Raw genomic sequence first — 27847 nt, 5'->3', positions numbered from 1 at the left:
CTGCTGCCACACTCACACTTCCCCACAGCCCCCCCCCCACAGTAATTTACATAGATTGTAAGACCAACATTACCAATAATACCCCATACTGTTACTGAATAATACCCCATACTGTTACTGAATAATACCCCATACTGTTACTGAATAATACCCCATACTGTTACTGAATAATACCTCCATATTGTTACTGAATAATACCTCCATACTGTTACTGAATAATACCCCCATACTGTTACTGAATAATACCCCCATACTGTTACTGAATAATACCCCCATACTGTTACTGAATAATACCCCCATACTGTTACTGAATAATACCCCCATACTGTTACTGAATAATACCCCATACTGTTACTGAATAATACCCCATACTGTTACTGAATAATACCCCCATACTGTTACTGAATAATACCCCATACTGTTACTGAATAATACCTCCATACTGTTACTGAATAATACCCCCATACTGTTACTGAATAATACCTTCATACTGTTATTGAATAATACCTCCATACTCTTACTGAATAATACCCCCATACTGTTACTGAATAATACCGCCACACCATAACCACATAGTGACTGAATAATACACCCATACTGTTACTGAATAATACCCCCATACTGTTACTGAATAATACCCCCATACTGTTACTGAATAATACCCCCATACTGTTACTGAATAATACCCCCATACAGTTACTGAATAATACCCCCATACAGTTACTGAATAATATCCCCATACAGTTACTGAATAATACCTCCATACTGTTACTGAATAATACCCCCATACTGTTACTGAATAATACCCCCATACTGTTACTGAATAATATCCCCATACTGTTACTGAATAATACATCCATACTGTTACTGAATAATACATCCATACTGTTACTGAAAAATACCCCATACTGTTACTGAATAATACCTCCATACTGTTACTGAATAATATCCCCATACCGTTACTGAATAATACCTCCATACTGTTACTGAATAATATCCCCATACTGATACTGAATAATACCCCCATACTGTTACTGAATAATACCTCCATACTGTTACTGAATAATACCTCCATACTGTTACTGAATAATACCTCCATACTGTTACTGAATAATACCCCCATACTGTTACTGAATAATACCCCCATACGGTTACTGAATAATACCCCCATACGGTTACTAAATAATACCCCCATACTGTTACTGAATAATACCCCCATACTGTTACTGAATAATACCTCCATACTGTTACTGAATAATACCCCCATACTGTTACTGAATAATACCCCCATACTGTTACTGAATAATACCCCCATACTGTTACTGAATAATACCTTTATACTATTACTGAATAATACTTCCATACGGTTACTGAATAAAACTACCAAACCATGATCACATATTACTACAACATAGTATCAGAAAAAACCCACCATACTGTTAGTGAATAAATCACACTATATATAGACCAATATTACCACCATATAGTGACCTTATAGAGGTAGATGCCAGTTATACACAAGAAATCTGCAAACCATATAAGTGATTACAGTATAGTTATATCGAGTGACTATTGTGGCAAATGTAAGTTTTTAAAATTTTTATACTGCTTTTTTTTTGGTAGGTTCCGCTGGAGCGTTTGGACTACGTCGTAGATTCATTGGACTACTCCGATGATCTACTTTTTAAAAAAAAAAAAAAATGGTGAAAGGGGGTTGCAAGGGTGAGTTTAGATTTCAATAAAAGTTTTTCTTATGTCTGTTTTTTTTAATACTTTATTATGGCCTTGGTAATGGCTGCTGTCTGATTGAGAGCGTCCATTACTAAGAAGGGGCTTCGTGTTAGCCAGTAAAAAGGCTATCATTAACCCCTATTATTACCCCGGTTCTCACTGCCGCGAGGGGAGTACGATCCAGTACCCGACCATCTGAAGCGACGGTAAGGCAGCAGGGCGGCCACAGGCTGGTTTTACCAGGCTGGGAAGGGATAAAAAAACGTGGCCCTTCCCACCCTGGTGATGCTAGGCTGCAGCTGCTGTATTGTATCTGGCTGGTTGTGAAAAATAGCGGGAACCCCACGTCTTTTAAAAAAAAAAAAATAATAGAAAAAAAATTACGTGAGATCCCCTCCATTTTTCATAACCAGCCAGATACAATAAAGCAGCAGCAGCCTAGCATTACCAGGGTGGGAAGGGCCATGGTTTTTGGCCATTCCGAGCCTGATAGTACCAGCCTGCGGCCACCCCAGTACCCGCCCTTCTCTTCAGACGGTCGGGTGCTGGATCGTACCCAGCTCTTCCCAGTACTCCTGGTGGCGGTGGGTACCGGGGTAATAATAGGGGTTAGTGCTAGCCTTATTACTGGCTAACACTAAGCCCCTTCTTAGTAATGGACGCTCTCAATCAGACAGCAGCCATTACTAAGGCGGTAATGAAGTATTAAAAAACAGAGACATATAGAAATATATTTTATTGAAATGACAACTCTTCCACAGAATCCACTTTAACCATTTTATTAAAAAAAAAAAAATAAAGCTTAAATCATCGCAGTAGTCCAACGAATCTACGACGTAGTCCAAATGGTCCAGCGGAACCTGCAAAACAAAAATGAGCAGTATGAAAAATAAAAATAAAGTTGGCTGTCCCCACAGACATATGAATAAATAGCTACCTTCGGAAACATATTAAAATAATTAGAAAAATTAGGCCCATAAAATAAAACCTATCAAATAAAAAAAAAATATTATAACACCTTTCTTTTAAAGAGAACCTTTCACCTCCCCATACATGTACACTTGATTGTAGCATGTAATGGGGAGAGCTGCACAAACTCTGGGGCACTTTACAATTTTTTCCTAGCCTCCTTCGTTATTTAGATATCAGTGATGTAATATTTGGCGCCCGATATTTAAATAACCCCATGAACTGTCAATGGGGAGGTAATTGGCAAGGGGGCGTGTAACATCGCCATGACACTGTCGAATCAGCTACGGTCAGCGTTACAGCAAGAGCTGGAGAGAGCGCGTGCGCGCAGCTCCGCCACCACTAAGGAACACAAGAGGAGAAGAAGAGTGTGAATTCTTCTTCTTCTGTTTCATGGCATCAGAGCTGTGCGCGCACGCACGCTCTCACTCTTTAGCTCTCGGCAGACAAGGACGATAAGACTGATCTCTCACCTGAGATCACAGTCTTGTACTTGCCTGCCGAGAGCTGAAGAGTGAGAGCGTGCGCGTGCACATGATCTCCTCTCTCCAGCTCTTGCTGTTGACATTGTCCATAGCGGATTGGGCAGTGTCACAGCGATGTTACACGCCCCCTTGCCAATTACCGTCCCATTGGCAGTTCATGGGGTTATTTAAATATCGAGCGCCAAATATTACAGCACAGATATCTAAGTAAGGAAAGAGGGTAGGAGAAAAAATATAAAGTGCCCCAGAGTTTGTGCAGCCCACCCCATTACATGCTGCACTCAAATGCAAATCTGTGGGCAGGTGAAAGATTCTCTTTAAAGTGTAACAACTTTTTAAAAAACTTTTGACATGTCAGAAGTTTTGATCAGTGGGGTCTGAACACTGAGACCCTCCACTAGTCGCTAAAACTAAGCAGCAGAAGTGCTCGGGTGAGCGGTGGGCCTCTTCAATTCTGTTTGGCTTTCCTTGGAGCAGAGTCCGTACACCGCTCACTCGGCTGAAAGTCGATCATAAATGAAGCGGCACAGCGCTCACCCGAGCACTTCTGCTGCTTCGTTTTAGTGATCGGTGGGGGCCTCAGTGCTCGGTCCCCCACCGATGAAAACTTCGGACAGGTCACTATGATATATAAAGATATCTATTAATGCGATTGGTGCAAGTTTTAATTACTTTTTATTGAAAATGATTTGTACTTTTTGAGATACAGCTGCTTTGTATTCTGTATACAGAGCAGCTGTATATAGCGCTGAGCAGGGCCGCCATCAGAAATTTCTGGGCCCCATACAGCCAAGGAGTCTGGGGCCCCCCTCACTATTGGGGTGGGCACAGAGTAAAGGGGTCGGAAGTAAGGCAGCGCAAAAAGCAAACTAGTAGGAGATCTCTTTGGAGGGGCAGGGCAGAGCTAGCTGGTGGGTATCAGGGGGCAAGGTGGAGAGACTAAGTGCCAGGGCTCAGCGGGGGAAGGAGGAGGGGATTTCTGGGAGAACAGAAAGTGGCATGGGTGGTAACACCGGGCATGAGGGCGCCCGTGCCGCCCGTTGGAAAAGGCCCCCCCATGGCCGGCGGCGTACTATAGCAGAGCAGGGAGGTATCTCCCTGCACTTCAATCTACTAGCACCACTGTAGCTCCCTGAAGTAGCGAAATCCCCCTGTGGCCAGGAATTCCGCTCCTGGAGTGCTCCGCTTGATGTCTCTGTCCGTATATGGACAGTGACATCAGGGCAACTCCTGAAGGGGCATCCCCGTTTACAGCGTTGCCGACTCTGTGACCGGGGATTCCACTCCAGGAGAAGCCCTTGACGTCACTGTCCATAAATGGACACAGACGACAGGGGCTTCTCCTGGAGTAGAATCCCCGGTCACAGCGTCGGCAACGCTGTGGACTGGGATTCTGCTTCAGGAGTTGCCCCTGATGTCACTGTCCATATACGGACAGAGACATCAAGTGGAGCGCTCCAGGAGCGGAATTCCTGGCCACAGGGGGATTCCGCTCTTTCAGGGAGCTACAGTGCAGCTATCTACAGGAAGGGGGGGTGCTATCTATAAGGGGGCTGTGTGGCACTACCTGCAAGGGCGCTGTATGGCACTACCTACCATGGGGCTGTGTGGCAATACCTACCACTTGGCTTTGTAGCACTACCTACCAGGGGGCTGTGTGGCACAACCTACAAGGGGGCTGTGTGGCACTACCTACAACGGGGCTGTGTGGCACTACCTACAACGGGGCTGTGTGGCACTACCTACAACGGGGCTGTGTGGCACTACCTACAACGGGGCTGTGTGGCACTACCTACAACGGGGCTGTGTGGCACTATCTACAGGTGGCTGTGTGGCACTATCTACAGGGGGCTGTATGGCACTATCTACATGTGGCTGTGTGGCACTATCTACAGGTGGCTGTGTAGCACTATCTACAGGGGGCTGTGTGGCACTACCTACAAGGGCCTGTGTGGCACTATCTACAGGGGGAATCTGTGAGTGACGGGCTGATGGTTATTTTACTGTGAGGGGGGGACTGATGGTCATTTTACTGTGAGTGGGGGGGCTGATGGTCATTTCACTGTGAGTGGGGGCCGATGATTATTTTACTGGGAGTGGGGGGCCGATGATTATTTTACTGGGAGTGGGGGGACGATGATTATTTTACTGGGAGTGGGGAGCTGATGGTCTTCAAGTGGTTTCCACCTCTGAGCTCCAATTGAAATTAATAGGAGGTAGTAAATATCGTTTGAAGCTTTTTTTTCCTGCATCTTTTGCATTCGCTTCAACAGCTTAAAAAAACGCAAAAAAAAAAAATAGGTCAAACAATGCTGTCAGTTCCTGAAGGAATTTTGAGGCAGATTTTTTTTGTCTTACAAAAAACGCTGTGTGAACATACCCTACGAGTGTAGTGCTTGTTTTTAGCCATTTTCTGTCTTTCTCTAAATTAGGGGTGCCCTGAGGACATTTTCTTTTTCCAGTGGTGCCTCGAGTCCGAAAATGTTGTGAAACTCTGTACTAGGCTACAGGATCACCCCGGCCAACGCAAGGATCCCGTCGTGGAGCAGCTCAGTTCATCGTGGGAACGGGGCCTAGCGGAGTACAACTTGTTTTGTTTGTTTGGGGGCACTGTCTACAAGGAAGGGGTGGGAGGGCTGTACGGCTCGATCTACAAGGGGAGGTGGGGGGCTGTATGGCACTGTCTACATGAGGGAGTTGGGAGGCTGTATGGCACGATCTACAAGGGGGAGGTGGGGGGCTGTATGGCACTGTCTACATGAGGGAGTTGGGAGGCTGTATGGCACGATCTACAAGGGGGAGGTGGGGGGCTGTATGGCACTGTCTACATGAGGGAGTTGGGAGGCTGTATGGCACGATCTACAAGGGGGAGGTGGGGGGCTGTATGGCACTGTCTACATGAGGGAGGTGTGGGCTGTATGGTACTGTCTACAAGGGGGAGGTGTGGGGCTTTATGGCACTGTCTAAAAGGAGGAGGTGGGGGCTGTATGGCACTGTCTACATGAGGGAGGTGTGGGCTGTATGGCACTGTCTACAAGGAGGAGGTGGGGGCTGTATGGCACTGTCTACATGAGGGAGGTGGGGAGGCTGTATGGCAATGTGTAATGGCAGGAAGGAGGTGAAGGGAAAGTGAGCCCTAATCTACCCACCGCCCTGTCCCTGCCTACTTGCAACGACCCGCCCTAGGCGACGGGGTACAACTGGGCGGCGGTCCCTACGCTGTCTAAGTGCACGGGAGAACAAACAGGGAACACGCAAGGGAAGGGGCAGTAGCCCACGGAACGCCGCGAGGAAACGGAACGGTGAATGAGTTGTCAGGACCAGGATGAAGTGGAGTATACCCAAGTGAGCACGGAGGAGGAAGCAAGCCGGAGGCAAAGCAAAGCGGGTTAAGCAGAACAGCAGCAAGGCAGAAGCACGGCAGAAGCAGGCTGGAGCAAGCAGCAGTGGGGCCAGGAATCCAAAAGAATTACAAGCACTGAGGAGGAGAACACAGCAGGTAATAAAGGACAGGGGGCGGAGCTAACTCCGACTGACCAGGCCGCGATAGGCTCTCCCACTCCTGAGCCTGCCACCCTGGTTGGTGGGAGATGGTGTCAGTCGAACAGGTCTGGCCTCAGGTGTGGATTGATTAATCTCAGGAGTATACCTAGACGTAGTACCTGGCAGATCCCTAACAGTACTCCCCCTTTTATGAGGGGCCACCGGACCCTTACTAAGAGGACCCGGTTTAGTAGGGAAGAGAAGGTGGAACCTCCTGATCAATACCCCAGCGTGAACATCACGGGCAGGTACCCAAGTCCTCTCCTCCGGCCCGTACCCTCTCCAATGGACCAGGTACTGGAGGGAGCCCTGGACCATCCTACTGTCCATAATCTTGGCCACCTCGAATTCCACCCCCTCAGGGGTGAGAACGGGAACAGGAGGTTTCCTCGAGGGGGACCAGGACGGGGAGCAGCGTTTAAGGAGGGAGGCATGGAAGACGTCATGTATGCGAAAGGATGGGGGCAGCTCCAGACGGAAGGATACAGGGTTGAGGACTTCAATGATCTTATAAGGCCCAATAAATCGGGGAGCAAACTTCCTGGACGGGACCTTAAGGCGCAAGTTCCTGGACGACAACCAGACCAAATCCCCGACGACAAACCGGGGGTTAGCAGAACGTCTACTATCCGCCTGAATCTTTTGTGCGCTCTGGGACGCCTCTAGGTTCTTCTGTACCTGGGCCCAGACAGTGCACAGTTCCCGATGAACATCCTCTACCTCAGGATTATTGGAACAACCAGGGGAAACGGAGGAGAACCTTGGGTTAAACCCAAAATTACAGAAAAACGGGGAGACCCCTGACGAGTTACTGACCCGGTTATTCAGGGAAAATTCAGCAAGGGGAAGGAATGAGACCCAATCGAATTGACAGTCAGAGATGAAACACCTTAAATATTGTTCCAGGGACTGGTTAGTCCTCTCCGTTTGGCCATTAGTTTCGGGATGGAAGGCGGAGGAGAAGGACAGATCAATCTCCAACTTTTTACAAAAGGCTTTCCAAAATAAGGAAACAAATTGTACCCCTCTGTCAGAAACGATATTGACTGGGGCCCCATGGAGATGCAGGATGTGTTTCACAAACAAAGAAGCTAACGTCTTGGCGTTAGGTAGCTTCTTAAGGGGCACAAAGTGGCACATCTTGCTGAAGCGGTCTACTACCACCCACACCACCGACTTGCCCTGAGATGGAGGCAAATCGGTGATAAAATCCATGGAGATATGGGTCCAAGGTCTCTGGGGAATGGGCAAGGAACGTAGTAGGCCCGCAGGTCGGGACCTAGGGGTTTTGGACCTAGCGCAAACCTCACAAGCGGCGACGTAAGCCCTAACGTCTTTAGGCAACCCAGGCCACCAATAGTTTCTGGTAATGAGGTGTTTGGTGCCCAAGATGCCAGGATGACCAGATAGAGCGGAGTCATGGTTTTCCCTGAGTACCCTTAGCCGGTATTGCAGGGGAACAAACAGTTTGTCCCCAGGGACGTTCCCGGGAGCTGCACCCTGATCAGCCGCGATATCAGAAGCTAAATCAGAATCCGTGGCAGAAACGATTATACCAGGGGGTAAAATACAAGCAGGATCCTTCTTGGAAGGAGGATTGGCCATGAAACAACGTGACAGGACATCAGCCTTAATATTCTTGGACCCAGCCCTATAGGTAACCAAGAAATTAAATCTGGTAAAGAATAGTGCCCACCGAGCTTGTCTAGGATTAAGCCTCCGGGCCGATTCTAGGAAAACCAGATTCTTGTGATCCGTAAGGACCGTTACCTGGTGTCTGGCCCCCTCCAGGAAGTGCCGCCACTCTTCAAAAGCCCATTTAATGGCTAGAAGTTCGCGGTTGCCAATATCATAGTTACTCTCCGTGGGCGAAAACTTCCTAGAGAAGTAAGCACAGGGGCGGAGATGGGTGAGGGAGCTGTTACCCTGGGACAAGACGGCCCCCACTCCCACCTCGGATGCGTCAACCTCCACAATAAATGGCTCCTCTTGGTTGGGCTGAATCAGCACGGGGGCCGAGATAAAGCACTTCTTGAGGGTCTCAAAGGCCTGGACGGCCTCAGGGGGCCAATGGAGGACATCAGCACCCTTGCGAGTAAGGTCCGTAAGAGGCTTAGCGGCGACCGAGAAGTTGGCAATAAATCACCTGTAATAGTTGGCGAACCCTAAAAAACACTGTAACGCCTTAAGGGAGGCAGGTTGGACCCATTCCGCCACAGCCTGAACCTTGGCAGGGTCCATGCGAAATTCATGAGGAGTGAGGATTTGCCCTAAAAATGGTATCTCCTGTACCCCAAAGACACATTTTTCAGTCTTAGCAAACAGATTATTCTCCCGAAGGACCTGGAGCACCTTCCTGACATGCTCCACGTGGGAGGACCAGTCCTTGGAAAACACCAGTATGTCATCAAGGTACACAACAAGAAAATTACCCAGGTAATCTCTCAGGATTTCATTAATAAAATTCTGGAAGACAGCAGGGGCATTACACAACCCAAAGTGCATGACCAGGTATTCGAAATGACCCTCGGGTGTGTTGAACGCAGTTTTCCACTCATCCCCCTCTTTGATGCGGATAAGGTTATATGCCCCCCGTAGATCGAACTTAGAAAACCATTGGGCTCCCTGAACCTGATTAAAAAGATCCGGAATCAAAGGAAGTGGGTACTGGTTCCTTACGGTGACCTTATTCAGGTTACGATAATCAATGCACGGCCTAAGACCACCATCCTTCTTCCCCACAAAGAAGAAGCCAGCACCTACAGGAGAAGTCGAGGGGCGAATGAAACCCTTGGCCAGGCATTCTTGGATATACACCCTCATAGCTTCACGTTCAGGACATGAAAGATTAAATATCCTACCCTTAGGAAGCTTGGCACCAGGCACCAAATCGATGGCGCAATCGTAATCTCTATGGGGGGGCAACACCTCGGAGGCCTCCTTAGAAAACACATCGGCGAAGTCCTGAACAAACTCAGGAAGCGTGTTTACCTCCTCCCGGGGAGAAATAGAGTTAACACAAAGACATGACATGAGACATTCACTACCCCATTTGGTGAGATCCCCAGTATTCCAATCAAACGTGGGATTATGCAACTGCAACCAGGGAAGACCTAATACCAGATCAGACGATAATCCCTGCATCACCAGTACAGAGCACTGCTCCAAATGCATGGAGCCAACCAGGAGTTCAAAAACAGGAGTATGCTGAGTAAAATAACCATTAGCAAGGGGAGTTGAGTCGATACCTACTACAGGGATAGGATAAGGTAAATCAATAAAAGGCATTTTTAGAGACATATCAAATTCCACAGACATGATATTAGCAGATGAGCCAGAATCCACGAAGGCACTGCCAGTGGCAGACCGGCCAGCAAACGAGACCTGAAAGGGAAGCAAAATTTTATTGCATTTCACATTAACGAGAAATACCTGTGCGCCCAAGTGACCTCCCCGATGATCACTTAGGCGCGGAAGTTTTCCGGCTTTTTATTCTTGCGCCTGGGACAGGTGTTCAGAAGATGCTTGTCGTCCCCACAGTAGAAGCAGAGACCATTCATTCTGCGAAACTCCCTACGTTGTCGAGGAGACATGGAGGCCCCGAGTTGCATAGGTACCTCCGAGTCCTCCGTGGAGGGGCGAGGAGACGGGACCTCGGGGGGGATCGCAGAAAAGTCAGAGGGGAGCACATTGAAGCGTTCAAGCTGACGTTCCCTGAGACGTCGGTCAAGTCGTACTGCTAGGGCCATAACCTGGTCAAGGGAGTCAGAAGAGGGGTAGCTAACCAGCAGATCCTTCAGGGCGTCAGATAATCCTAACCTAAACTGGCACCTTAGGGCCGGATCGTTCCACCGAGAAGCTACGCACCACTTTCTAAAATCAGAACAGTACTCCTCAACCGGTCTCCTACCCTGACGTAAGGTCACCAGCTGACTCTCGGCTAAAGCAGTCCTGTCAGTCTCGTTGTAAATGAGTCCGAGGGCAGAGAAAAAGCGATCAACAGAGGAAAGTTCAGGGGCGTCAGGAGCCAAGGAGAAGGCCCACTCTTGGGGCCCTTCCTGGAGTCGGGATATGATGATACCCACCCGCTGGTTCTCGGAACCTGAGGAGTGGGGTTTAAAGCGGAAATACAGTCTGCAACTCTCCCGGAAGGAGAGAAACGTCTTACGGTCCCCTGAGAACCGGTCAGGTAACTTGATGTCGGGTTCTAGAGGTGAGGTGAGGGGAACTACTACGGCAGCGTCACCCTGGTTGACCCTCTGGGCCAGGGCCTGGACCTGTAGGGAGAGGCCCTGCATCTGCTGGGTCAGGGTCTCAAGGGGGTCCATGATAGCGTCAGCGTAGGGGAAATGGTAGACTAGGTAAGAGGCTTGTAATTATGTAATGGCAGGAAGGAGGTGAAGGGAAAGTGAGCCCTAATCTACCCACCGCCCTGTCCCTGCCTACTTGCAACGACCCGCCCTAGGCGACGGGGTACAACTGGGCGGCGGTCCCTACGCTGTCTAAGTGCACGGGAGAACAAACAGGGAACACGCAAGGGAAGGGGCAGTAGCCCACGGAACGCCGCGAGGAAACGGAGCGGTGAATGAGTTGTCAGGACCAGGATGAAGTGGAGTATACCCAAGTGAGCACGGAGGAGGAAGCAAGCCGGAGGCAAAGCAAAGCGGGTTAAGCAGAACAGCAGCAAGGCAGAAGCACGGCAGAAGCAGGCTGGAGCAAGCAGCAGTGGGGCCAGGAATCCAAAAGAATTACAAGCACTGAGGAGGAGAACACAGCAGGTAATAAAGGACAGGGGGCGGAGCTAACTCCGACTGACCAGGCCGCGATAGGCTCTCCCACTCCTGAGCCTGCCACCCTAGTGGGTGGGAGATGGTGTCAGTCGAACAGGTCTGGCCTCAGGTGTGGATTGATTAATCCCAGGAGTATACCTAGACGTAGTACCTGGCAGATCCCTAACACAATGTCTACATAAGGGAGGTGGGGGCTGTACGGTACTGTCTGCAAGGGGGAGGTGTGGGGCTTTATGGCACTGTCTACAAGGAGGAGGTGAGGGCTGTATGGCACTGTCTACATGAGAGAGGTGTATGGCACGATCTACAGGGGGGGGGAGATAGGGGATGTATCGCACTGTCTACAAGGGTGAGGTGGGGGCTGTATGGCACGATCTACAAGGGTGAGGTGGGGGCTGTATGGCACTGTCTAACGGAAGGCTGTATCGCACAATCTACAGGGGGCACTATCTACAGGGGGGCTCTGTGTGGCAGGATGGGGAGGGGGGCATTATACTGTGTGGGGGCCACTAAGCGGACATTATACTGTGTAGGGACACTACAGGGGGAAATATACTGTGTGTGGCACTTAGGGGGCATAATACTGTGTGGGCACAATTAGAGGACAAAATACTGTGTCCTTGAAGGGGTTATAATATATTATTATTATTATACTGTATGGGAGGAACTAAAGGGGCATTATACTATGGAGGGCATTATACTTTTTTTATGGGCCATTTTTTTTATGATGGGGTGGGGCGCCGAAAGATAATTTTGCACGGAGCGCCATCTATCCTAAGGCCGGCCCTGTCTCTACCCACCACATGTTTGAAGGCTATGTAAAGTGAGTGTGGTATTTGTTGTTTTAGCAGTCTGTTTGGTGCTACTTTGTAAATACTTTTAAAAAAAATATATTTTTACTTTGAGATACAGAGCAGCTGTATCATGCACTGAAACCTTTATCTGTCAGGTCAGCGGGTCCTGCGTGTCCCTGTTCATAATTTAGATTTGATCGATAACAGGTGGATCCTGGCCCGCCGACACTGTACCCGTCAGTCCCCCGGACATGACAGATACAGGTCTCTGCGCACGATACAGCTGCTCTGTATACAGGATACAAAGCAGCTGTATCACATAAAGTAACAATTATTTTGAATAAAAAGTATTTACAAAGTTTCATAACACACACTAATAAACTTTTTGGTATAAAAAAAAGAGGTGTACATAACCTTAAAGATCTCTCCCCCTCCCCCACGTATCCTCTCTCGTTCCTCTACCCCTCCTTTCAGATATCCTCTTTTCCCCCAGTTATCATCCCCCTAGTATAATGTCTCCTTCAGTGTCATCCACCATCCATTATTATCTCTTACCCACTACACCATCATCTCCCTGTCCCCATTGTCATCTAACCCCCGTAGAAAGCAAGTGTCTTACCCTGGTCTGTATGATCCTCCGGACACTGAAGCACTGCATTGTATCACTAGCAGCAGCAAAAGGTACCAGTCGCTTCATTCATGGAAAGGCGCTGAATGGCCGGGCACGGAACATGCCCGGTCATTCATTGCTTAATTGTACCTGTGTCCTTGCGACACAGGTACAATTATAGTGCAGGAGGAGGGGGCGCTGGCGCCCCCCTCTGGACTGCGCCCGGGGCACATGCCCCGCTTGCCCCCCCCCTAGCTACGTCCCTGCCAGACTATTCTCTGACACTAAACCTAACTAGATTATTCTGAGCTTCCCTGACGCTAAACCTAACTACTGTAATGGACCCCTAACGCTAGATCTAACCATGGTGATGGATTCCTGACGCTATACCTAACTATGCTTTTTGACGGTTCCCTGACACTAACTAACACTAATACTAAACTAACTAGATAAATTGTCTAAATTAACAGGTTTTTTTTTCGTTTTTTTTTTTTTTATATATATTTTTTTATTTTATATGTTTTATAAAGAAAAAAATTATCCCCAGGGACCAAGAAATTGGTCCTGAAGACTAAGAAGTGGTCAGTGATAGGAGATCACTGACCAAAAATGTGGGAGGAACACAAGGAGGAAGGGTAAAGGACTGGGTAGTGGATTGGGGAGGTGGGAAGCAGAAAAAAGTAGTCTTTTTTTCACTTTTTTTCACTCTTTTTCTTCTCTCCCTCTACTCACAACCGCTCTGAACGCCTCGCTATCTCCATCTCAGGGCGGGTGCGGCAGGATGTGATGTCAGGGAGAGGAAGAGAAGAGACCGATCGCCACTATTGGACAGTTACTCACTGACTGACCAATAGTGGCGATTGTGGAGGCGGGACCATCGCAATAGGTCCCGGCGTATTGAGCTGTGATAGCCTGCTGTCGGAAACAGCAGCTGTCACAGCTCGTGCATGCGCCGGTGGAAAATGGTGATGCATTTTCCCTGCGACATAATATTCCGTCGCTGAGCGCGAACGGGGCGGTCAGCGCGACGGAATATTACGTTGCTGAGCTCGAAGGGGTTAAATACATTGAATACACAGTGTCAAGAAACTTTAATTTCACTTTTTCAATGGTTTTCAGTGACTTAAGTGATAAATTATCACGCTGCAGCAAGTTATCTGAGTCAGGATAAGGATTGCTATATCTGTACATGACTCCAAACAAAGAAACAAGAAGTTCATCTGCTCACCAGGCCGTCCATGTGTCCAATAAACTCTCGGTGGGCGGATAATTGTCCGGTAACTTTATCCATTAAAATGGAGACGATCCAGAACTTAGGCTACATTCACACGACAGTGCAGAAAAATAGCCATTAAAAACTGATCAACTGTCAGTTTTTCATGGCCGTTTTGCATCATTGTGTCTGCACATTTTTATACACTTTCAGTCCGTCTGTCCGTTTTTAATGGCCGTTTGACATCCATTTTGCATCCGTTTTTCATGGCCGTTAAAAAACTGATGAATTTCATTTGTCTGGCTTCTCTTTTCCAAACCCCCTGAAAACACCCAAACAAAGGTCATTGTCATGATTGTTTCATAGCCCCCCTGTAGATGATGTCACACAGCCCCCCTGTAGATGATGTCACACAGCTCCCCTGTAGATGATGGCACACGGACCCCCTGTATATGATGCCACACAGACCCCCTGTAGATGATGAAACACAGACCCCCTGTAGATGATGGCACACAGACCCCCTGTAGATGATGGCACACGGACCCCCTGTATATGATGCCACACAGCCCCCCTGTAGATGATGAAACACAGACCCCTGTAGATAATGGCACACAGACCCCCTGTAGATGATGGCACACAGACCCCCTGCAGATGATGGCTCACAGCCTCCCTGTAGATGATGTCACACAGCCCCCCTGTAGATGATGGCACACAGCCCCCCTGTAGATGATGGCACACAGCCCCCCTGTAGATGATGGCACACCGCCCCATGTAGATGATGGCACACAGCCCCCTTGTAGACGATGGCACACAGCCCCCTGTAGACGATGGCACACAGCCCCCCTGTAGATGATGACACAGACACCTCTCCGGAGAAAGCACCACACCCCCCCTCCCTGTGGTAATCTTCCGGGACTCTCTCTGTAAATTCAGGACTGTGCCGAAAAATTTTGCTACAGTAGACAACAATGTCCCCTGTACTAGCGCCATGCTACCATAGTAGTGAGCGCAACAATATCCGTAATTTTTGTCCGCCTGAATGCCCTACATACTCACCGATGCATGACCGTCTACGTCACGAGTGATCTCTAGTCTCACTGGTTCTGCGAAGGCGACGCGAGGACGTCATCTCGTCACCTTCGCAGAACCCATGAGACTAGAGACCACACCTGTAGAGGACGGCGCTGCATCGGTGAGTATGTGTCATTGCGCCTCCGATTACCAGCAAGGGAGCCAATAGTTCCCTTGGCTCTTGAATCCCCAAATCACAGAACCGTTTTTAACGGCTGTTACATGTATTGACGGCCGTTAAAAATTGATCCATTGACTACTATGGGGGCCGTCTGGCCGTGAAAGAGGCCAAAAATAGGACATGTTCTATTTTTTGACGGCCAATATTCACGGGTGGTTAAAAAAAGGGCGTGTGAATATACCCATAGAACATCATTGTTCTGAAAGCGGACGTTGTTTACTGTTGTGTGAATGTAGCCTAAAACGAAATTCAATAAAATGTATCCTTTATTAGTTCAGATGTTGCCGTCTTTACCTTGACTTTTAACGCATTAAATAAACAATCCCTTATCTTGACTTTTTCAATGGCTTTTGTTGTGTGATATCACGCTGCAACAAATGATATTTTATTTCACATATAGCGAAAAGTAGTAATCCAAAAATAGGTTTTTAACGTTTCGGTCTATACATTCAACCTTCTTTAGACACGGATATGCGGCGCTTGTGACCTCGGTCGCTGTTGGGTAATGGCTCCATTATTTTTGGATTACTACTTTTCGCTATATGTGAAATCAAATATCACTTATTGCATAATATCTTGGAGTGCTGAGTTCCCATTTTTTACACATTGGCGTGGAAGCCTACTCACGCACACTTGAAACACGGAGTGCTGCGGGATCAAGAAAGTATCACGCTGCAACAAGTTATCAGAGTCAAGTTAAAGATGGCTACATCTGTATTACAGTATAAAATCCATCTAGTAACAGATAACACGTTTCATACATTACATATTCTTAGTCGTAGCCCCTATAACCACACATGTATCTTTCTTCCATGTTTATAAACAGCAGTCCCATGTAACGCCTATATCCAGTGTATGCACAGACAGTCTATCCAGGCGGTAGGAGATAATTAGATGATGTAACAGATACTGCAGCCGCTTATGATGTCACTGATGATGTCATAGACAGTACTAGCCGTTAGGTTCTATGTGCAGCTGGATTACATATTTTTTACAATTTCTGCCAATGACGTCTGGACCGGGACTGTGATTGACTGTGTGATTGACAGGTAAGATGCAGCATTTTATCATTAATTCTACATGTTACTGGACACATGAAATATATACGCTCTAGAATTCTCATATAAGGCCAGATTCACACTGGACATTACTGCAGCAATTTCTAACCACACCAACACCTCACCACAACGATATGATTGTAGAAGGATTTTTTTCTGGTGATTGTCAGGAGTTGGGGTTGTTTTTTTTTTTTTAGACAAACTGTTCAAGTTCCAGTAAAATGTTTCTATTAATGCAAGTAACAACTGAACATTTTACATTCAGATTTCAATGTTTCATATTTTCTCATTAAAGTTACAACTCAGTACAACAGAGTATGTTCACACAGCCTATTTTCAGCCGTTTTCCTGGCCGTAAACACCCCGAAAAACAGCCGAAAATACGGAGGCTGGACGCCTCCAAACATCTGCCCATTGATTTCAATGGGAAAAACTGTTTTTTTTTCCGATGGTGCATTTTACGTGGGCGTTTGATAAAGCGGCGCATAAAAAACACCCTGTAAAAAGAAGTGCATTTCACTCCTTCGGCCGTTTTTGGAGCCGTTTTTCATTGTCTCAATAGAAAAACAGCTCCAAGAACGTTGGTAAAAACGCCTCAAAAAATGTTTGTGGTTTAAAAAATGGCTGAAAATCAGAGGCTGTTTTCCCTTGAAAAGAGCTCTGTATTTTAGAGACGTTTTTTAGTTAAGTGTGTGAACATACCCTTACCATTGTCTGAGAATTGCAGCTGTCAGTAATGTGGAATGTGACTTCTCAGTCGTTTTCAATATTATTTCTAATTTAATTTAATTAAATAGTCTTAAAAAGCTACCGTATATTATCCTAATAAGGCTCAGCAGTAGCCAGGGCCGGCCTTAGGGGTGTGCGACCTGTGCCATTACATAGGGCGCATCCCTCCAGCAGGTGGAACGGGGCGCTGCGCTGGCTCCCTTCCACTGCTTGTGTTTTAGAAGCGGCCGGGCAACTCAGCAGCTGCCTTTCCGCCTGGGTGCTTCTCTCACTGACATCGCGTTTCTAGCAGCGAAAATCGGGATTCCTCTAGGAGATGGGGGCATTGGGGATTGGCATTTGTAAATTGCCCACATTGTGACCCCCCCTAATGTCAGTCATGGACACCTGGGCCTGGGTGTGACTGCAACCTCTTCACCCCTATAGTTATGTTCCCTGGGTTTACACTAACATTACAAAATGTTTTCAATGTCTGACTCGTCCTGTGATAGAAAATGAAAGGTGTGAAAGTAAATATATTATTATTCATTCTAGATATGGGGTTATTTTATGTTTATTCCATTATGTATTTTACAGACATTTATGACATCTGAATATGTGGCACCGGTGACAGCCGACATGCTAGGACATACACTGTATATATGTAAGTATTATAGCAAATGACAACCTATAGAAATTCTATAATCTGATGTCATCCAGAATGTTCCTATAGAGACACATGACAAGACTGTGGGAACAAATTCCCCAATGTTGTTCATCCAGGGCCTGTCTTAGGGGTGTGCGACCTGTGCGGCTACACTGGGTGCATCACCTGCCACTAATGAATGGGGCGCCACTGGTCTTGATGTCTGGGGCACCCATTGCTTGAACACTCAATCCCACTCTTCATGTAAAAAAAGTAAAGGGCACTGCTCAGGATGCAGATACAATTCCTTGATAATGGATTACATTACAGTGTGGCAGACAATACTTGTCTGGCAGTGTTATTTGGGCACTGTATGATTGCAGTATTTGAGTACTATATTCTACGCCATAAAGCTGAATTCAGACGCTGCAGATTTGCTGCGCGCCAAAATTCACAAGTGTTACAGGTGAATAGTTACAGTCTCAAAAACTCATCCACATGTAGCAAAAGTAAACGCTGGGAATTTTGCTGCAGCTTTATATTATTATTATTATAGAAATGCTCCATAAAGAAGATATTATGGTATTAGTAATATATAAGGGACTTGTTATTTATGTAATTTCCTAATACACATTTGGCTTATGGGGGAGCACACAGCGCACACAGAGTGTCTACATTACCAGTACTGCAGTCTGTGCGCCACCATACAGGTCCGTCCACATGAAGTTGCTGTGTACATGAGCCCTAATGTACATTTCCTTCATTGTTGGGTGGTCTATACTGAGCACACGTCTGTCTGGAGAAATAAAACTACACAATTATTGTTTTTTCCAGAACACCTTAAGATCGGCTGCCTGCTGCCAGGGGGACTCTCTGAAGCAATATTTCATCTATGCAAGGTGCGTCTCTTATTAGTTACTATATGCAGTATCCACCAATACCCTCCACAGTTAGAATGACACTTTTTGTATGTCCTGGGTCAGAATGCCCCTTTTGTATGGCCCCACAGTAATGAAGCCCCCTTTTCTAAGCCCCGACTCAGTCCTTTTATCCCCCATATTAATAGTGCCCCCTTTGCTCCTATAAAATAAAAAATTATACTCACCTAATAGACGACCAACCGGGTCAGACATTTCGCTTCCTCCCTGCGCCGTTATTGTTTGTCCAATTTCAGGGGCGTATGGAGCCCCAGAGCTGTGGGCCACCCCAAATCCCTGGACCCCAGCCGGTCATCCTATTTACCCCTTTGGTAATTTTACACTGGTTGGGGACTGAACTCTGTTCTAGATAGAAATGTTGCCATTGATTGAGATTTGTCCTAATACAGTGTCTTTCTTTCTCCTAGAATTAATTCCTCATAAGAGTTAATGATAACCACGTCCCAGGAGGGCAGATCAAAGATTAAGCAGAGCCCTCCACCTCACATCACATAACGTTCTACATTCAGTCGGATGTATTCAGTAGGAGAGTCCAAGGTCAGTGTATTTTATTAACTGGACATCTCTAAATGATCACATAGTGTGTATTACTGGTCAATACTGAAGAGGGCACTACCACCATAGATGGCCTGGGCACCCTCAACTTACACTGCCGATCCGGCATTTAGGGCCCAAACCTATAATATAAAAAAACAGAAAGATACAATCCCTAGTTTATTGACTGGGTGATGTTATTTGGGCACTGTATGATTAAATTATTTGGACACTACATGGTGCATCATAAGGGGGAGGACGTCACAGATACTGCACATGTCAGGGAATTTAAAAAATGAGTAGGGACAATTTGTTATTTTTAGCCATATGCGGCTTAGACTAAGGTTTATGAAACTGTCAGAAAACCCCTTTAATAATTATTTTGTCTGTTGAATCCAGAAATCCAATTTACCATTTTCTACTCTCTCTACTCCAGTCCAAAAGACTCCACAAAAGACAAATTAGAAGTTTTCCATTAAGGATAAGATTATATAGAAGAATAACAATAAGCTCCTGGTCCCTGATACAAAATCTATACCAGGGTCCTCCAACTATTATGTGCCATTATACTGCTGGTGTTATTTGTGTGGCAGAGGGGCATTGGACTCGCCCTGTGATAGAAAATGAAATGTGTGAAAGTAAATATATTATTATTCATTATAGATATGGGGTTATTTTATGTATGTGCATTAAACCCATTATGTATTTTACAGACATTTATAACATCTGAATATGTGGCACCAGTGACAGCCGACATGCTAGAAGATCCACTGTATATATGTAAGTATTATAGCAAATAACAACCTATAGAAATTCTATAATGTGATGTCATCCAGAATGTTCCTATAGAGACACATGACAAGTCTGTGGGAACAATCTCCCTGATGTTTTCAGTAGGCTGAACATATATTTGTTGATATGATGAACCATACTAAGCGCACGTCATAATATCTTCACAGTTTATACCTTTTGTTCCAGAATTTCTTGAGATCGGCTGCCTGCTGCCAGGGGGACTCTCTGAAGTAATATTTCATCTATATGCGGTATGTCCATCATTAGTTACTATATACAGTATCCACCAGTAGCTCTGTACATTGAAAAAGTAATGAGCGGGCAAAATGCCAAGAAAGGCGTAGCAGTGGGGAACCTTGGATAGTTGGTAGGAATAGGCATAATGTAAGTTAGGGGTATCTTTGTCCAAAATGCTGGCCACATGGCTCGGTTTGGGACTGAACGTAGGTGTAAGGTAATTGGGTGAGGGAGTGTAGGGGGATTTTAGACAGCTCTGGTCTGCCAAGAACATTTGCGATGTGTCAAGGCCTGGATGCAACAGACAAGGACTTAAGTGAGTTTCATTACACAGTCATAATCTGCAGGCATAGGTGATAATGGACACTGGCAGAATGTTTTTATATTTACAGCACTCAAGCGGAAAGCAATGGAAGGTGCCAGGATATTGCCACGTATAGAGCCCCCACAAGTCATGCAGCACAAGGACCTGGACTTGGGGTGTACTGGATTGTTTGGAGCAAATGGCATCAAGGAAGCAAGGCAGGTATCCTCAATGGTATCATTCTAGCAAAAATTTGAGGGAACATGGCACGATGATGGGCCAAGTGCCAGGATCCTTGCGCAGGGATCCAGGGTCGATGAAGGCAGCAATATCCCAGTAGGGCCTCATAATCTCAACATGGGAGAGGGACACCTTGGGGTTGCCAAAATGTTTAGAACACAGGGTACTGGCACAATGTTTGGAATTACAGGAGCAGCGCATCTGGATGTAAAGAGAAGCAGAAGAAGGCAACAGTAGCTGGTTGAGTCTGATTCTGATCTGTCAGATGATAATAAGTGGTCTGATGTTGGGGATAGATGGGCTAATGGGCAAGACGTTTAAGATGCTGAAAAAAATGTTTACGCAGGATAAAGTAAAAAGGTAAAAGCGAGGAGGCGTGATGCCGAAAGCCAATCCTTTACTGGAAAGAGGGGGTAAAGTTTGGGGCCAGGAAACATGTTTGTTGATTTCTACCTACACACACTTGTCCCAGGAAATGTTGGGAAACATAAGGGAGGAAAGACTTGTCTAGTTTTTGTGATGTCTATGGAATATTTTGTTTAGTATTGCAGTGTTATGGTGGTGGAGCAGGACCCCCTTATTGATCAGGTGCCAATAAAAAGGGATGGTGCCTGTGAAGCAGGCTGGTAAGTATAAAAAAAATACATCTGTCGCATCTAAAAGAGGCATCAGTAAACGATGAAATAGACAAGCAGTTGAGTGAGTTGCATCATTAAAGCAGAATCTGCAGGCACGGATGACAATGGATACTTGCAGAATGTTTTTTGTGCCTACAGGACTCAAGTGAGAAGCAGTGGAAAGGACACGGATATCGCCACGGATAGGGCGTCCACGAGTCATGCAGCACAAGGAACTGGACTTCTGATGTAATTGACTGTTTGGAGGAGATGGCGTACATTTGCGAAGAATGGAGTTGGCTTTCGAAGCGCGTAAGCAGTCTTGTATCATCACTTCAACATGCCGTGTGGTTTATAAAATGTTTTTCTAATAAAGTCATCACATTGTCATGAGGATTGCTGGACCGTATTTTCTTCTGTTTACTGTATATTTATTGGACAGTGCTAACGCCATACAGCCCTCCCTATAGAGAACGCCATACAGCCCTCCTGTAGAGAACGCCATACAGTCCCCCTGCAGAGAACGCCATACAGCCCCCCATGTAGAGAACGCCATACAGCCCCCCCTGTAGAGAACGCCATACAGCCCCCCCTGTAGGGAACGCCATACATCCCCCCCTGTAGAGAACGCCATAGAGCCCCCCCCTGTAGGGAACGCCATACAGCCCCCCCCCTGTAGGGAACGCCATACAGCCCCCCTGTAGGGAACGCCATACAGCGTTCACCCCCCTGTAGGGAACGCCATACATTGTCCCCCTCCCAAAAAAATGCGACCTACAGTGTGTCCTACAAAATACATGTATCCCCTATCCACAGGATAGGGGATACATGTGTGATCGCTGGCAGCGAAAGCTGCTTCTATCCTCTCTTCAGGGTCCCCGGCAGTCACTGACAGCCGGAGACCCGACATTCAGCAGCCAATTCGCGCGGGCAGTAAGTTAAAACCGGAGTCGTAAAAAGTCTATGGCTCAGGTTTTAAGGACCCTGACCGCTGGCCGTAAAAATACAGCCAGCGGTCGGGAACCAGTTAATGGCAGAGCGGGGAGATACCTCCCTGCTCTGCCGTAGTGTTCAGTGGCGTCCCGCTGTAGCAGCCATAGCGGCTGCCAGCGGAGCCTCCGGCCATGGTGGGGACCCGTGCCGGCGGGCGACACGGGCCCAATCATGCCGCGGGCCCCGTAGCAGCCGCTACGGCTGCTACGGCGGTAGTTACGCCACTGCTCAGTACATATAAACAACACCAAAAAAAATCTCAGTGTTATGACTGCGGACCTCTGTCGCTCACCCTGTGATGAACGGCCGCGACCGCAACTTCCTGGCCACCTCCCCAGAGACCACGGCTGGCGCGTCCTTCCCTTCCTGGAGTGTGCGAGGAGTGCCTTAAAGGGCCAGCGTGCGCACTTCCTAAAAGTTTTCTATCCTACCCCAGTGCACCCTGGATTATAAAAAGGTCTCTGCCCTTCCACTCCTTGCTTTAGCGTTGTTTGTACTTTTCCCATGTTTGTATTGCAAAGGGTCCCTTAGTATTTTCCTGCTTGATCCCAGAGTTCCCGTTCCCTGCATCCTATTTCCTGTATCCCTTGCTGTTTCCTAACTGTACCTGCCTTTTATCAGAGTCGTGTGGTACCGCCGGCTGGATATGCCACGTCTGTGTGTCATCTACCATTCCTGGTGCCATCCGCTTCGTCTGGCGCAACCTGCCACACCTAGCCCTATCTGAGCCGGAGCCCACGGCCTAGTGGGTCCACATACGGATGTAGCCATCTTTAACTTGACTCTGATAACTTGTTGCAGCGTGATATCACACAAAAATAACCATTGAGAAGTCATTGAAAAGGTCAAGATAAGGGATCTTTCCACTGTGTATTTAATGCGTTATTAGTCAAGCTAAAGTCAGCTACATATGTTCCCTAGATTGTGACAGTATGCTCAGGCCATGGAACCCGCTGGCCAGCCTAAGACCACAGTTCAGGTCATACAGACGGATATGCGTTACCTATATGCACGTCAGCAATTACTAAGGGGTGGACCCCAATAGTATATATTGTATCGATATGCACGTCAGGATCAACTCCTCGTGGCTGTAAACTCCAACATCGCCCGACTGGATCAACTCCCTGTTCCTTCCCCAGAGACTGCTGCCGTACCACTGCCTAATACTCCTACTGTCTGTTTTCCGGATCCACAGTTGCACTGCCTCTTTTTCCTCGCTATGACTGCGTGCTCACGATTTCTCCTCTGATGAGGCCAAGGTAGCGTTCATTAATTCCCTCCTCGCTGGTAAGTCCCTCGCATGGGCGAACCCCATCCTGGAATGACAGGGGCCCAAATTTTCGGACTTAGCCCTGTTCTTACAGACTTTTTTTGACGTGTTCAAGAAGCCGGGTCGAACATCCTTAGCAGCAGCCACTCTGCTAACCCTCAAGCAAGGGGGTCCACAGCAGGAGAGTATGCCATCTCCTTCCGTGCCCTGGCAGCAGAGTTGGCATGGAACAATGAAGCATTGGTGGCGACCTATGGCATGGACTGTCCTCACACACCATGGACAAGCTGGCAGCCCGCGACCTCCCACCTACCTTGGATGCCCATATCCTTTTGGCTACCCGGGTCAACATGAGGATCCAGGAACGCGATGAGGAGGTTCGGTGGCGAGACGTTTTCACAGATTAGCACCCTCGTTCCAGAGACCACTACTGCCCCCTCTTGTTGCTCTACCTGAGGAACCAATGCAGGTAGACAGAGTCAAGTTGTCCGAGCAGGAGAAACAGCGCTGACGCTCTTCAGGTCTGTGTTTGTATTGCGGCCTTAAAGGCCCTTTCGTGCGCCAATGTCCACAAAAGCCGGGAAACTCCAGCTCCTAGAGAGGCAACTCTAGGTGGGATGATGCCAAACATCAAAACCTCTTCCAAATTATCTATTCCTGTGACCATCATCTCGGGAGAGACATCACACTTCTCCTCTGCCTATTTTGACTCCAGGGCAGCTGCAGATTTCATCCAGCAGGATTTAGTAGACCGACTACATCTACCCACAGTTCTTTTAGAGAGATCCCTTGCTGTTGCTTCTGTAAATGGACTACCATTGCCCGATCCTATTGTGGCTATCATGAAACCACTTACGTTACAAATCGGAGTCCTTCACTCAGAACAGATCAACTTCCTCGTCCTGCCTAAAGCCATCAACCCGGTTCTGCTGGGTCTGCCTTGGCTTCGTCTACATGCCCAGGTCCTTCACTGGAGTTCTGGAGAGGTCCCCCAATGGGGGCCAAGATGCCTTAGCCGCTGTCTGCAACAGGTCCACCCTGTTTTGCCTCCACTGCCTCAGTCACTCTCCGATCTACCATCTCATTAAGCCAGTTTTGAGGACATCTTCAGTAAGAGCAGGTAGATAAAAACAGTGGGAACCAGGTGGGATCCACTGTGAAAAAGAGACACCATCCAGGCGCAATACTTTTTTGAGAAAAAAAAAATATATAATTAAGTGTCTAAAACAATAGATCATAATAAAACATACATAAAAAAGAGAGATAGAGGGTCTCTTGAGGTACAACGCGTTTAGTGGAAACAGAACCACTTTATCAAGTAAACATGAGACCATAAAGTTTTTTCCAGAGAACCCCTTTAATGACCACCGTGAAAAGGCGTATTGTCATTAAGGGGTTAAATTTGCAGTGTTGGACGGTCATCTCCAGTTTACTGTTGTATCATTATTATACCGAAATTTATATTATATTATATAATATAATAATATATTATATAATATATATATTATTATATTATACCTGTTAGGAGATGATGTCACCCCCAGATGAAGGCTGTGCCGAAACGTGCGTCGTGGTTGGCGCCATGCCGGTTGTGTCATATAGATGGGTATATATTGAGGCATGTTATTTCATATGCTGTACTCTTTGAACATGTGTTGCACCTATCCTAGGACCATCACTACTTGTATTTAGCTTCTTGTCCATGTCCTTGTCCATCCTGCAGTATTGTAAAGACAATTTATATTATATATGGTATATATATCCTTATTTCATATATATTGCTTAGCACTATACACTTTATAAATAAGATGTATCCGTATTGTTATGGGCATGTGTTCACCCTGTGTATTTCACTCTGGAAATGTTGCTATATCTATTGTGTGACACTTTTTATTCATTTGTCCTCTGTATTTAATAAAGTTTTTTGATACTTTTCAAAAGCATCACTATTCGTGCTTGGTGCCATTATTGTTTAGGTCAGGTTTGCCCCCTGCCGCTAGGGGCTGTGGGGTAACACAGCAGGAGGCGTGTGCAGATGCCTGAGGGACTCAGTGGTGTGCCTGCTGAACATGGTGGGCGGTTCCCTAGTGAAGGGTGCGGGTCCATCCCAGGTTTTCGCGTGGGCGGTCCTGTAAAACATTTTCCCTTGTTTACCCTCTTCCGGTGAGTTATGAGGCGGTTGCGGTCTCAGTCCAGACTGAGACACCTAATTAGGTAAACAGGGATAACTTGGCTGTGTATGTCTGCTTCGAGGGATCGGTGCCCATCTTAAGCAGGAGGTCAGGAAACAAATAGGGAAGGATGAGTGTGTGGAGATGTTCTCCCTCCTCCCCTTGGAGAAGTTCTATCTGGATCAGGGGAAGAGGGGCTAGAGCATAAAAGAAGGAGGAGGAGAAAAGGCGTTATCTCCTGATTCCGCAAATGTTTACCAATTGGTTAATATGGTGAACGTTTTCATTTGCGATTCTAGCTAGAGTGATTTGCGAAAAGACACCGGAGCACTGCTCGGCCCTTTTATGTTTTATGGATTCTATTGGGGAAGCATATAAGGTGTATAAGGGCCTGGTATGGCTCTGTTATGATAAAGAAGTCACAAAACAGCTGACACTAAGCTTTATGCAGAACATAGTGGAATGTCAAAAACAGCAAAAAAAATCAAGAGAATCAAAAGAAATTTAATAAAACAACAACAGTCCCAAGTGAATATAATTCGTAATGTTGTAGGGGGGTAAGGGAATGATAATGCTGGGAACTCTTTCTGTTATATTCTACTTAAACCCTATAAACACACAAGAAACAGAGTATAGGGCCAAGTATATATGAAAAGAATAACAAATTTTATTAAATACATATAAAAATATACATGTTAAAAAGGTACATGAGTGGAGAGTGTAAAGGATCTGCCAGGCACAGTGGGGTTAACGCCCATAGGTAATCAGTCGGCACCTGATTCTATGTGTCTGAGACTGACTCCAGCTTCCACCACTCAGGCTGGCAGGCTTAGGAGTGGGAGAGCCAATCGCAGCCTGGCCAGACTCAGCTAGCTCCCGCCCTCTGTCTATTTATACCTGCCTTTCCTGTTCCTCCAGTGCTTGTGATTCTTCTCGTGTGGTTTCCTGGCCCAGCTACAGCTCCTGACTACTTGATCCTGCTCCATACTGACCCTGGCTTACTGACTACTCTTCTGCTCTGCGTTTGGTTCCTCGTACTGTCCTGGTTTGACTCGGCTCGTTCACCTCTCTTGTTGCTCGCGGTGTTGCCGTGGGCAACTGCCCCATTTCCCTAGCTTTGTGTACCCTTGTCTGTTTCGTGCACTTACTGAGCATAGGGACCGCCGCCCAGTTGTACCCCGTCGCCTAGGGCGTGTTGTTGCAAGTAGGCAGGGACAGAGTGGCGGGTAGATTAGGGCTCACTTGTCCGTTTCCCTACCCCTATCATTACATAGTCACAAGCCCGTTACCTAGTCTACCCTTGTCCCTGTGTCTACTATGGAACCCCTTGAGACCCTGGCCCAGCAAATGCAGGGTCTCTCCCTACAGGTCCAGGCCCTGGCTCAGAGGGTCAACCAGCCTGACACTACCATGGTAGTGCCCCTCACCTCACCCCTTGAACCCCACCTCAAGTTGCCTGATCGGTTCTCAGGGGACCGGAGAACTTTTCTCTCCTTTCGGGAGAGTTGTAGGCTTTACTTTCACTTAAAGCCTCACTCCTCAGGTTCTGAGAGCCAGCGGGTGGGTATAATTATGTCCCGGCTCCAGGAAGGGCCCCAAGAGTGGGCCTTCTCCTTGGCTCCTGAACTTTCCTCCGTTGATCGTTTCTTTTCTGCTCTCTGACTCATTTATGACGAGACTGACAGGACTGCCTTTGCCGAGAGTCAGCTGGTGACCTTACGTCAGGGTAAGAGACCTGTTGAGGAGTATTGTTCTGACTTTAGGAAGTGGTGCGTAGCTTCTCGGTGGAATGACCCTGCCTTAAGGTGCCAGTTTAGGTTGGGTCTGTCGAACGCCCTGAAGGACCTGCTAGTTAGATATCCCTCTTCTGACTCCCTAGACCAGGTTATGGCTTTAGCGGTATGACTTGACCGACGTTTCAGGGAACGACAACTTGAACGTTTTTGTGTTTT

Source organism: Rhinoderma darwinii, chromosome 2, assembly GCF_050947455.1.
Source record: "Rhinoderma darwinii isolate aRhiDar2 chromosome 2, aRhiDar2.hap1, whole genome shotgun sequence".
In the NCBI taxonomy this organism is placed as follows: Eukaryota; Metazoa; Chordata; class Amphibia; order Anura; family Rhinodermatidae; genus Rhinoderma; species Rhinoderma darwinii.
Note: the sequence above shows the minus strand (reverse complement) of the source record.